At 35.6% G+C, this 11,505-nt stretch overlaps 1 pseudogene; it reads left to right on the top strand.

Moving 5' to 3' along the window:
* The first annotated feature begins 11,030 nt into the window (after positions 1–11,030).
* On the top strand, positions 11,031–11,167 carry LOC145267342 (U2 spliceosomal RNA; annotated as a pseudogene).
* Positions 11,168–11,505: the final 338 nt, after the last annotated feature.

Below are 11,505 nucleotides of genomic sequence, written 5' to 3'. Positions count from 1 at the left end.
GTTGCCCAATCCCAAGCACACCTCTCCCCAATCGTATCAGTGCCTCCGTTCAGTCTCGAAAGACAAACGGTACCCCAAGAGGCAGCTGTGCGTGTAATTGTGAGGCAACTGTTGCCCAATCCCAAGCACACCTCTCCCCAATCGGCGCCGCTTTAGTCTAGGACGATTGGAAACAATGCCGAAATGCCGACATAAGCGAAGAGCACATACAACACCTGAAATTCCCAAATGGTCACTCATTTAGTTCTGACCAGGTTCAACGTTAAAATCGGTGATTCAACAGGAACCGGTGTGTCGACATGATTATGACGCATATATATATATATATATATATATATATATATATATATATATATATATATAGCATATATATATATACATACATATATGTGTGTGTGTGTGTGTGTGTGTGTGTGTGTGTGTGTGTGTGTGTGTGTGTGTGTGTGTGTGTGTGTGTTTGTTTGTTTTTGCGATACATTTTGAACGAAAGTGCATTTTTACCCAAATGCGAGCCGGGAATATTTTTCCCTTTAACCAATTTGGTACCCCCACATGGGGAGCGGCATATATATTGCTTTAAAAACACAATCATCCACGGACATGTGTTTTGTCGCCCATGACTCATCAGAGTCGTGTTGGGTCCCGATTTCGAATCTCGCTAGATTCAGCCACTCTGATGAGTCGAAGGCGACGAAACACGTGTCAGTGGATGATTGTGTTTTTGAAACAATATATATATATACTAATCCTTATTTATATATTAATCCTTATCTTATAAATAAAACACTGGTAAATTAAAAAAAATATATCCATTTTTAATTTGGAGATAAGGACGAATCTCATAGGAAAGGAAGACATTTTTGATAACAGTAATAGGTTAGCCAAATTAATCATGAGTAGGAAACTAGATCTAATATCTGTAACATTTTTTTGTTCTTGTGATTAAGGGGGGTGGTGTTTTGTCAACACTGCTGGGAATCCATGATTTAATACGCTGTTTTGTTTTTAAAATCGCCGAAACAGTTTTTCATAGTAAACAACTGATGATCATTTAACTTAAACTTTAGGACTATAGTGAATTCGAGAGAGCAAGGTGATGCATTTATTGTAGGTGATTAAATGACTTACTGACTAAATAGTTTTCTAACGAATGTTAAAAAAATATATAAAAATTAAATAAGTTTTTTTATATAGTTTTAAAGGTTAAAAAACTTTCAGGAATATATATATATATATATATATATATATATATATATATATATATATATATATATATATATATATATACTCGTGAGCATAAAAAATGGGCCAAACAAATTTTATACATTTTATTGCACTAAAAGCTATATTGAACAATGAATAATTGAACAATGACACTTATACGAGACTAATAACACAGAACAAGACATTTGCTTTAATAAATGCTTATTATGGAATCGCATTTCCTTCTGATTTCTTTAAAAGATCAATCCTTTTAGAAATGTTCTCAACCAAAGTGGAACACTGCGAAGAGGAGATGCTATTCCATTCGCTTTACACAGCTTCCGACAGTTTGTCATTATTCGAAAGATCCAGCCAATGCACGAGATATTATGGACCAAATATTTTCGGTTGGGTTTGACCTGGGGCTTAAAAAAAGAGAATTAGTTAAATGAAAATGATATCAGATAAAACGAGAATCGAACCCTGTAAAACAAAGAGAATGGGAAATTTTCTGGTCGTCAGAAATGGTTTCAAAACGTGCAAATCGCGTATGTTTGAAACATGTGAGTAACAATGCATGCTTAAAAACGGAGGCATGTCATGCCATGTGTCTAATATGCACGTGTTGGTCATGCAATGACATCATGGGTCTCAATATAGTCAATCAAAAACCTCGGTCGGTCGGTCGGTCGGTCGGACTCAGGCAGTCAGGGGAGAAGAGAGGAGTCAGAAACAGAGTTGATAGAACCTTGGAAGCGGAGGTTAGAAGAAGAATCATGTAAGACTTGAATTCCTTAATGCAAAGCCATTGACCAGTCGAAATGGAATAAATAAACAACTTCATCTTTTTGTATCTGCGTCTTCGAGTTATGTTTTCAACAGAAAACGTATTGTCCTTTTATATTATAAGAACTTGTGAAAATCATCATCTCAAAAATAGGTAAGAAATATATGTGTCAATGTTTATAGAAACACTTCAATTCACAGAACTGTCAAACGTAAGTGCCAAACGCACTATCTCTCGGTCTATCTATCAATATATCATAAATCTCCTCTCATTGAATTACATGCTCGGCTCTCCTGTATTAGCCTGTACCTTGTCTCTCTATATATACAGAACTGTCTCTCTATTGATATATACGCGATATATCTGTACATAACATGAACCTCTAAGACTCTCTACTAAGACGAACATAACAACAACAATACATACGTCATCTTCTAAAATATAACCCTATGTAACATATTCGCATATTTGGTGCCGTGACCAGGATTCGAACCTGGGTTACCACAGATAATCAACATTCGAGGATCCAGTATAAAATACCACGAAAATAAAAACTAGGCGATCTGAAAAAAAATAATTAAGAAAAAGAAAAAGAAAAAAGAAAAAACGAACACACACATACACACAATGGAACATTGCATATCTAGAAAGAGAATTTCCAGCCCCTGTTTTGAATTCTTTGCTATGGTCAACATAAGTTTTCTTTCAATCCTTCAAAACAGTTTTTTTAAGTCTGTGGTCGTCTTTCAAAGTGGATACTTTTAAAATTTTAAAGACTTGGAGAATAAAAACATTTTCCAGTATTCCTGGATTTTGCATTAAAAAAAACAATAAAATAAAAACTAGGCAAGTAGTTTATATGTCACAATATAAAATAACCAATCAAAATACCAGGAATATATATATATATATATATATATATATATATATATATATATATATATATATATATATATATATATATATATATAGGATGCATTTAAGAGATACCAAACTTTAAATGATAATAAATCACAGAATATATAATTTATAATACAAAATATTTTATTATTATTATACAATAAGTTTCCATGCTGTTTTTGTACATGCATTTAAAATTGAAAATTTAGTATGTTATTGTTATACCTCTTATGAGATGACTAATTTTTTTATTTCAGATTCAAATGAGAAGCTACAGTAAGGATTGGTACAAGCTCTACTAAAGCCTGATTGTCACAGTTGGTGAATTTCAAAAAAGCAATCTGTACTTGAGGACACTTTAGAAGAACGATATGCAATAAAATTTGGATTTAAACTTGGAAAACTGCCACAGAAACGTATAGAATGCTTCAGACTGATTTTGAACCATCTTGCATGAAACGAGCATCAGTTTTTGAGTGGCATAAGAGATTCAAGGAAGGTAGAAGGTTTGTGAGGAATGATGAGAGGTGTGGTAGAAATAAGGAAGTCAGAACACCAGAGTTGATTGGACAAATAAAGAATTTCATTCATAAAGACCCTCTTGCGTGCCTCTAGAGACAAGAAGTGCATAGTTTGAGGCCAATGGAGGAATTATTCGATTTGTGTGTAGTTTGTCCCATCCTTTTCGCAGACCATTTGCTCCCTGTGAGTTTTGGCTATTCCCTTTTTTTACATGGAGGTCACCACTTATCAAGGCCCGGAAGCCACTCGGGAATAAGGGTTATGCGTGCACAGTAATCAATGGGATAGTGTCGTAGTAATCGTTAGTATTGGAGATTTGATAAAGTGTCTTACTTCAGGGGCGGTTCATCAGGAATTTGTTTATGTTGGACTTGAAGACATCCAAGTTGTAGTCAGTTGGAAAACAGGCAAGCGGTAGAGAGTTCCGCATGCGTGCAGTTCTAAGAAAGAAGCTTTGTTCATGGAATCTACGTTTTTATTTAGGCACAGATAAAGAGTGGGGAAAATTACTGACAGTAGTTTCAGCTAGACGGGTGTTTATCGTGAAAGATTGGCGAGGGGGAACCAGAGATTGGAGCTCAGACGAGATCTTGCCATGGAAATAACGATAAAACAAAGACAGGCTCGCAACGCCTCTTCAGTGGGAGAGAGGTTGCAGGGAAGAGAAAGCCACGAAGTCTATTTTGTACTCTGTCAAGGCAGTATAGGCTGTTTTTAGAAGCTCCTGCCCAGATGTGGCAGTAGTATTCGCTCTTTGGACGTACTGGATTTTATATAAATAGAGGAGGGCATCAGCAGAGGGATATCTTCTGGAGAGGTAGAAAGATACAACCGTTTTTCCAGCGACCTTGGCAACAGACTTGATGTACCTGTTCCATTTCAGGTCAGGAGTAAAGGCCAACCCCAGAAGCTTATCAAAACATGGAGTCTCCCCTAGACGAGAGCCATCTATTTCAGTTGATGCCAGATGGGGATCATAGCGTTGATGATGTAAAGATAGGAGTTTGGTTTTAGATGCATTAAAGGTAACCAGCCACCTCTTTCCCCACTGTACCATGCGCTCAAGATCAGAGAGAATCAGAGAGAACTTTGTCATTCGCGGCCTTTGATGTGTTGCCATAGATGGTCGTGTCATCAGCATAGATGTCAACGAATGATTTAAACGTGTGTCTTGGGAGATCATTGATGTAGATCAGGAAGAGGGTTGGGCCCAGGATGGACCCCTGAAGCACTCCAGCATTAATAGCCTTGGCCTAAGGAAATTGAGGATATGGAAGAGGCTGAGACGAGGTTATTGACACGCTCACAAAAGAAGACTTCCATGAAGTCTTCCAGAATTTGTTGGGACGGTATAACAAGTGCATTGCAGCCGGGGGAGATTACTTTGAAGGGAACAAATTTCGTGTGTGTACTATCAATAAATTTGTTCATATGAAAAAGTCTGGAAACTTATTGAATGGCCCTTCGTACAAATACGTGATTAATTTCTGGCATCTACCACCGATTTTGCCAAATCTGCAACAATTTAAAAAAGTAAAGTTGTCAATCTTGTCGTCTTGGCAGAACACCCCGTTATATATATATATATATATATATATATATATATATATATATATATATATATATATATATATATATATATATATGTATATATATATGTATATATATACATATATATGTATGTATATATATGTATATATATATGTATATATATATATGAAAATATTTTATAATTGCTATATAAAGACCAATTTTTTTTAATCATAATGAATTTAAAAAAATAAAAAGTGACCAGTTTTGTTTCTCGCTCAACAGAACTGAAATAAATTCGATTTAAAAAATATACCAAATGGGAATATGGCAGGGAAGGAGGGACAAATGAAAGGGGGCGAGGGAAAAATAAGTCGGGAAAAAATTAAATAGAAACCACATTAAGTCCTAAAAGATTTTTTTTTTTTTTTTTTGCAAAGCGGTCTATAGAAACTTAATATATATGTTGTTTGTTTGTTTGTTTGTTTGTTTGTTATTTGCATGGCCACTACATCGAATATGACAATGTCTCGATCAGTTTCTTATTAATCACCAATAACCTCATCAGCTGACTTTACGTTCCTTCCTCTGTAAAAAGTTTTGTCCTTGAATGGAGACGGGAGAAAAACTAAATTACTTAGGGGGTCACGTGTTCATAAACCGTAGAAAAAGCAGGAGAGAAACAAGAGAAGCAATGAATGGAACAGGAAAGAAATGGAAAGGAGTGGGGAGAAGGAACGGAAGTTGAAAGAGACCTGCATGTCGTTTGCCATTAGCTAAGCTCTATTGACTTTTTTAACCAGATGAAATCGTCGCTGTATCTGTTTGTTTGTTTGTTTTTTTTTGGGGGGGGGTCTGTGTCTGTGGAGGTAGGAATTGTATTGTTGTTTTTTTTTTCTTTCCTTCTCTTTCCTTATTCTTCCCACCCTCGTTTCTTGTTTTTCTTTGTTTGTTTTCTTCTCTTTTTTTTTCTAACTCTACGATTTATAAGCCCTTTGCCAATTTTTTTATTATTGATATATTTAAGTTGATTTTCCTCCCGTCATTTTTTTTTTCAGAGAGAAGAACTTGAAGCCGCCTGATGAGATCATTAGTTCTTTATAATTAGCTGATCGAAACATTGTCATGTCTGTGTAGTGACCATGTAAATCCTGAACGAATATCAAACATATATATATATATATATATATATATATATATATATATATATATATATATATATATAAGGGGATTGAGAGAAGGATTACAGACAAAACTTTCTAAACACATGCAAAACAATAAACGTCCTCAAAGATTTAAATAATTCTTAATTGTTTGAATTGACTCGATTTAATTCACATTAAATAAATTGACGCAACGGAAGATTTTCTTCCGGTTTTTGTTTTTTGTTTTTTTGTTTTTCTATCTCTCTCCGGCGATCGTATTTAAAAGGTTTGTATCGATTTAAGCGATGAAACGCATTTGGAGATCAAAGAGGAGCGTGAAACGCGAGAAAAATAAAATAAAATGGAAGAATTAAATAAACGGTAAAACTTCGAAAAGATTAGCGATTATAAATTGTAATTGGTCGGAAAATGGGTTACAAGTGATTTCACTTGGTTTACGAAGAACACTAAAAGTATATTAGTGTGTTTTATGATATCGTTTTTTGATAAATAGACATTTGTAGATAGATAGGTATATAAATATATAAAGAATTTATATATATATATATATATAGAGAGAGAGAGAGAGAGAGAGAAAGAGAGATAGATAGATAGATAGATAGATAGATTTATAACTACTTAATTTACTCACATAAAATTAATATACGAAAGTATAGATTTATGCGTAAGCTTTAAGTATTTACTTCAAAAGTGCTCAATACGTAGGTAGAGCTAGTTAGTAAGTTATAAAATGTATATGGCGATTAAGCTACACTGAATATTGCGCGTTTCATCCACTGAAGAATCCTAAAGTGGATGAAACGCGGAATATTCAGTGTAGCTTAATCGCCATATACATTTTATAACTTTATATATATATATATATATATATATATATATATATAGAGAGAGAGAGAGAGAGAGAGAGAGATAGGGGTGTATATATATATATATATATACGTGTATGTCTGTTGAGACAAATGTTATTGAAAATGTTTTCGATAAATAAATAGACAATAGGTATATATATATATATACTAGCAGAGCACGATCGTAAAATACGCTTAAATATGATATTTTGATTAATGCAGATATCGTATTCATATTATATTATGTTGAACCCAATATATATTAATAATTTTTAAAGTTTAAAAAAAAGACTAGTGCGCCACCACTGAGAATCGAAACCAAAACGTTCAGCTTTCGATTTATTTTGGGCCTCTGATGTAATGACTGAGCTTTGGAGACATGTTTACTGCAAGGCTTATAATTAAATCATGAATCTATAGCTATTACGTTATGCACGCATATTCATAATGCTGTCGTTCGACATTCACCTGGAAAATTCCGTTTTGCTTTTAATTTTCACACTTTGTACGGATTTTCCCGGGCTAAAACCCAATTATAAAGTGTCGTGTCGGTTCAAATACCCTATATATTAAGTTTCATATCTGTAGACTAAAAACTGACTGAGAAGTGTGGTACGCAAAAATTTTTAAAGAAAAATATACGTATGCATAAATATATACGGACAGAGTTTTGTGTTTACTATAAACTTTTTACACAAATATTACGCAAGTATAAACCATGTAGAATATCTCCATGAATATAATTATACGTAATAGTTCATCAAATCTGTTGCCAAGGCCGCTGGAAAAATGGTGGGATCTTTCTATCGATCCGGTAGATACCTCACTGCTGATGCTATTCTCTATCTATATAAGAGCCAGGTACGTCCAAAGATGGAATACTGTTCCCACATCTGGGCAGAAGCTGCTAGAAAGGACTTGTCCTGCCTTGATAGAGTTCAAAATAGACTTCGTAGCCTCGTAGGAGATGTCCTTTTCTCTTCCTTGCAACCTCTATCTCACAGAAGAGATGTTGCGAGTTTGTCTCTGATGTATCGTTATTTTCATAGAAAGTGTTCGACTGAGCTTAATCTATGGTCCCCCCCTCGCCAAACTTTCACAAGAAACACTCGTCTAGCTGTAAAAACTATCAATAATTCCCCCCACTCTTTATCTGTGCCTAAACCTAAACATAGATTCCATGAACAAAGCTTCTTTCTTAGAACTGCACGCCTGTGGAATTGTCTTCCGTTTTCCTGCTTTGCGGCTGACTACAATATGGTTTTGTTCAAGTCTAACGTAAATAAGTTCTTGATGAGCCGTTCCATATAAGTTATTAAATTTACCAAATTTTCATTACTAATGATTACTATATTGTCCAATTTCTACTGTACACCCTTTAACCCTTATCCTTGAGTGGCCTCTTGGCCTTGATAATGTGGTGATACCTATGTAAAAAAAAATTAAAGATGATCCTCTTATAAGAAAACTAAAAAAAAACAAAAGGGAATTAATTAAAATGAATGTTTAAAAGAATATGCAAATTAGCTAGATCTTTTGCTAGTGAATGCATTTCCACTACCTATATATAACAAAGTTGTATTTTGTTTAAATAAATAGAAAAAAGGGCCATTAATAGCACATACTAATACGCAAAAAAAACAACAGATTTATCTGAATATATATATGTGTGTGGTTTTTATTTAAATTTAATTCAGGATTTTTTTTTTTTTTTCAAAATGGAAATTTATTGTTTGGACTTAGAATACAATTCAGAGTTTTTCCTTAATCCATGGATTTTCAATGTAGGCTCATCTCAGAGGAAAGATCTAATTCGAAATAATTTTGCTATTCAGCACATCCAAAGAAAATATATTAAAAATTATATCTTTGTAAGGGACATGCATAAAGAAAATAAAAGTAGAAACAAAGAAAGGATATGAAATTATGGTATCCGAGTGTCGCGGTAGCCTTTGTATGAAGTAGGATGACGTGGTCAAAGTCCTAGTTAGTTGAATAAATGAGCATGTCAAAGACCCTTGTCACAGCCTATTTCATCTCCTAAATTGTCTCATAACGACAGTCTCTAAGGTTTTCCTCGAGCTTAGGGAGTAAACAAAAGTCACAGGGAGCAAGGTCTGGGTTATAGGGAGGGTGAGGAACTGTCTTGATGCCCATCTTGGTCAAATAGTCTGTGACAAGGGTGGAGTTGTAGAAGTGTGCATTCCCTCAAATCTTTCGCATCAATTCTCTATCTATATAAAAGCCAAGTACGTCCAAGGATGGAATACTGTTGCCATATCTGGGCAGGAGCGGCCAAAAACAGCCTATCATGCCTTGACAGAGTACAAAATAGACTTCGTGGCTTAGTGGGGGATGCCCTTTTCTCTACCCTGCAACCTCTCTCCCACAGAAGAGACGTTGCGAGCCTATCCTTGTTTTATCGTTATTTTCATGGCAGGTGCTCGTCTGAACTCCAATCTCTGGTCCCCCCCCCCTGGCTAATCTTTCACGAAAAACACCCGTCTAGCTGAATCCACCGTGAAAAATTTCCCCCACTCTATATTTGTGCCTAAATCAAAACGCGGATTCCATGAACAAAGCTTCTTTCTTAGAACTGCACGCCTGTGGCACTCTGTTCCGTCTGCCTGCTTCCCTCCGGACTACAACTTGGATGTCTTCAAGTCCAATGTTAACAAATACCTAATGAACCGCCCCCTTAATCACTTCATCAAATGTCCACACTAACGTAATGCACTTGCAATAACCCTTATCCCTGAGTGGCTTCCGGGCCTTGATAAGTGGTGATCACTGTGTAAAAAAAAAAAATCTTCAGTTTCTCGCAAATAATTGTGAGTACAGTTACCACTCTGACACCCATACCATCGTTTATACAGGGCAGCCAGAAGACTAAGAAGATATATTTTAGTTTCACATACGGCGCAAAAGCAACATTGTTTTCTTTCACTTTACTTTATTTATTTATTTTATTTATTTATTTTATTTAGTTATTTATTTTATTTATTTATTTTTTTTTTTTACATTGCATCTTCGGTAATTGGGAGATCCCATTTGTTAAAGAGTAGGATAGAAGGTGATACCATAGTACAAACATTTAATTAGTATATAGATACGCTAATTTAATGTTTGTAGTATGTTATTACCTTCTATCTCCGTTTTTAGTCGCGTGCAAACGACTCTATAAGTTACTCCGTCCGTCGGTCGGTCCGTAACACTTTTGTGCTATGCCTTTTTGGTAAACATCAAAGGTCTGTTGTTAATAGATGCTGTTCTTAGCTTTTCTTGACCTTTTGGCCAAGATCAAAGTGTAGTATCTTTTCCGGCAGATACTGCAAAAGCAAAGACCATATGTGGGGGCCACCCAACATATAAGACCTTGGTCAATGTAGGTGCAACCCTTCATACCAATTGTCACTATCCAGCTCCTCTACTCCCCGGGGAGCTGGCCCCCATCCTCCCTGCACTCCTCATATTGAAAATCGGCCTTGTGCCTAATTTGCTCGGTGGGCGAGCCCTTTTCTTGACCCTTTGGCTAAGATACAAAGTGTAGTATCTGTTCCGGCAGATACTGCAGGCAAAGACCATATGTGGAGGCAAACCCAACTATAAAACCTTGGCCAATGTAGGGGCAACCCTTCATACCCATTGTCACTATTCAGCTACCCTACTCCCCGGGGAGCTGGTCCCCATTTCCCCTTTACTCCTCACATTAAAAATCGTCCTTTTGCCTAATTTGGGAGCAAATAAATACCAACCACACATATAAGGCCTTAGTCAATATAGAGGCAACCATTCATCCCAATCGTCCAGCTCCACTACTTCCCGGGGAGTTGTTCCCCATTTCCCCTTTACTCCTCACATTAAACATCGGCCTTGTGCCTAATTTGCTCGGTGGGGGAGCAAATAAATAGCAACCCCACATATAAGACCTTGGTCAATGTAGGGGCAACTCTTCATACCAATTGTCAATATCCAACTCCCCTACTCCCCGGGAGTTGGTCCCCATTTACCCTTCACTCCACACATTAAAAATCGGTCTTGTGCCTAATTTGCTCGGTGGGGGAGCAAATAAATACCCTTTTCTTGGCCTTTTGGCTATGATCAAAGTGTTATATCTGTTCTTACTACATGCTGTACTGATTTTTGTAACTTTGTGATATAAAGTGGGGATCACTTTTCTGTATTAAGTTAATGTAAAATGATCACCTACTTTACAACCAGTCAGTAATGTAAAATGATCACCTACTTTACAACCAGTCAGTCTCAAAGCCATTCAAGTCATTCTCCAGATCATTCAAGTTGTTTTTGAAGGATTCCAGTTATTTTTTAAGCATTCAAATCATTCTTAATGTCATTCAATTCATCCTTAAGTTCATTAAAGTCATTTTAAATCATTTACTTTTTATTTATTTAAGTCATTTCAGCCCATTTTTCGGTCATTTTAGTTTATCTTTAAGAATTTCATGCCAATCCTACATTCACGCATTCATTCATTGCACGAGAGCACGCGACTAATAGCAATTGGCCTTATTCATAGAAAATTTGTTCT

The sequence above is a fragment of the Euprymna scolopes genome, chromosome 42, assembly GCF_053919585.1.
Source record: "Euprymna scolopes isolate OS-2025 chromosome 42, ASM5391958v1, whole genome shotgun sequence".
Classification (NCBI taxonomy): domain Eukaryota; kingdom Metazoa; phylum Mollusca; class Cephalopoda; order Sepiida; family Sepiolidae; genus Euprymna; species Euprymna scolopes.
Note: the sequence above shows the minus strand (reverse complement) of the source record. Positions and strands in the feature narration are given on the sequence as shown.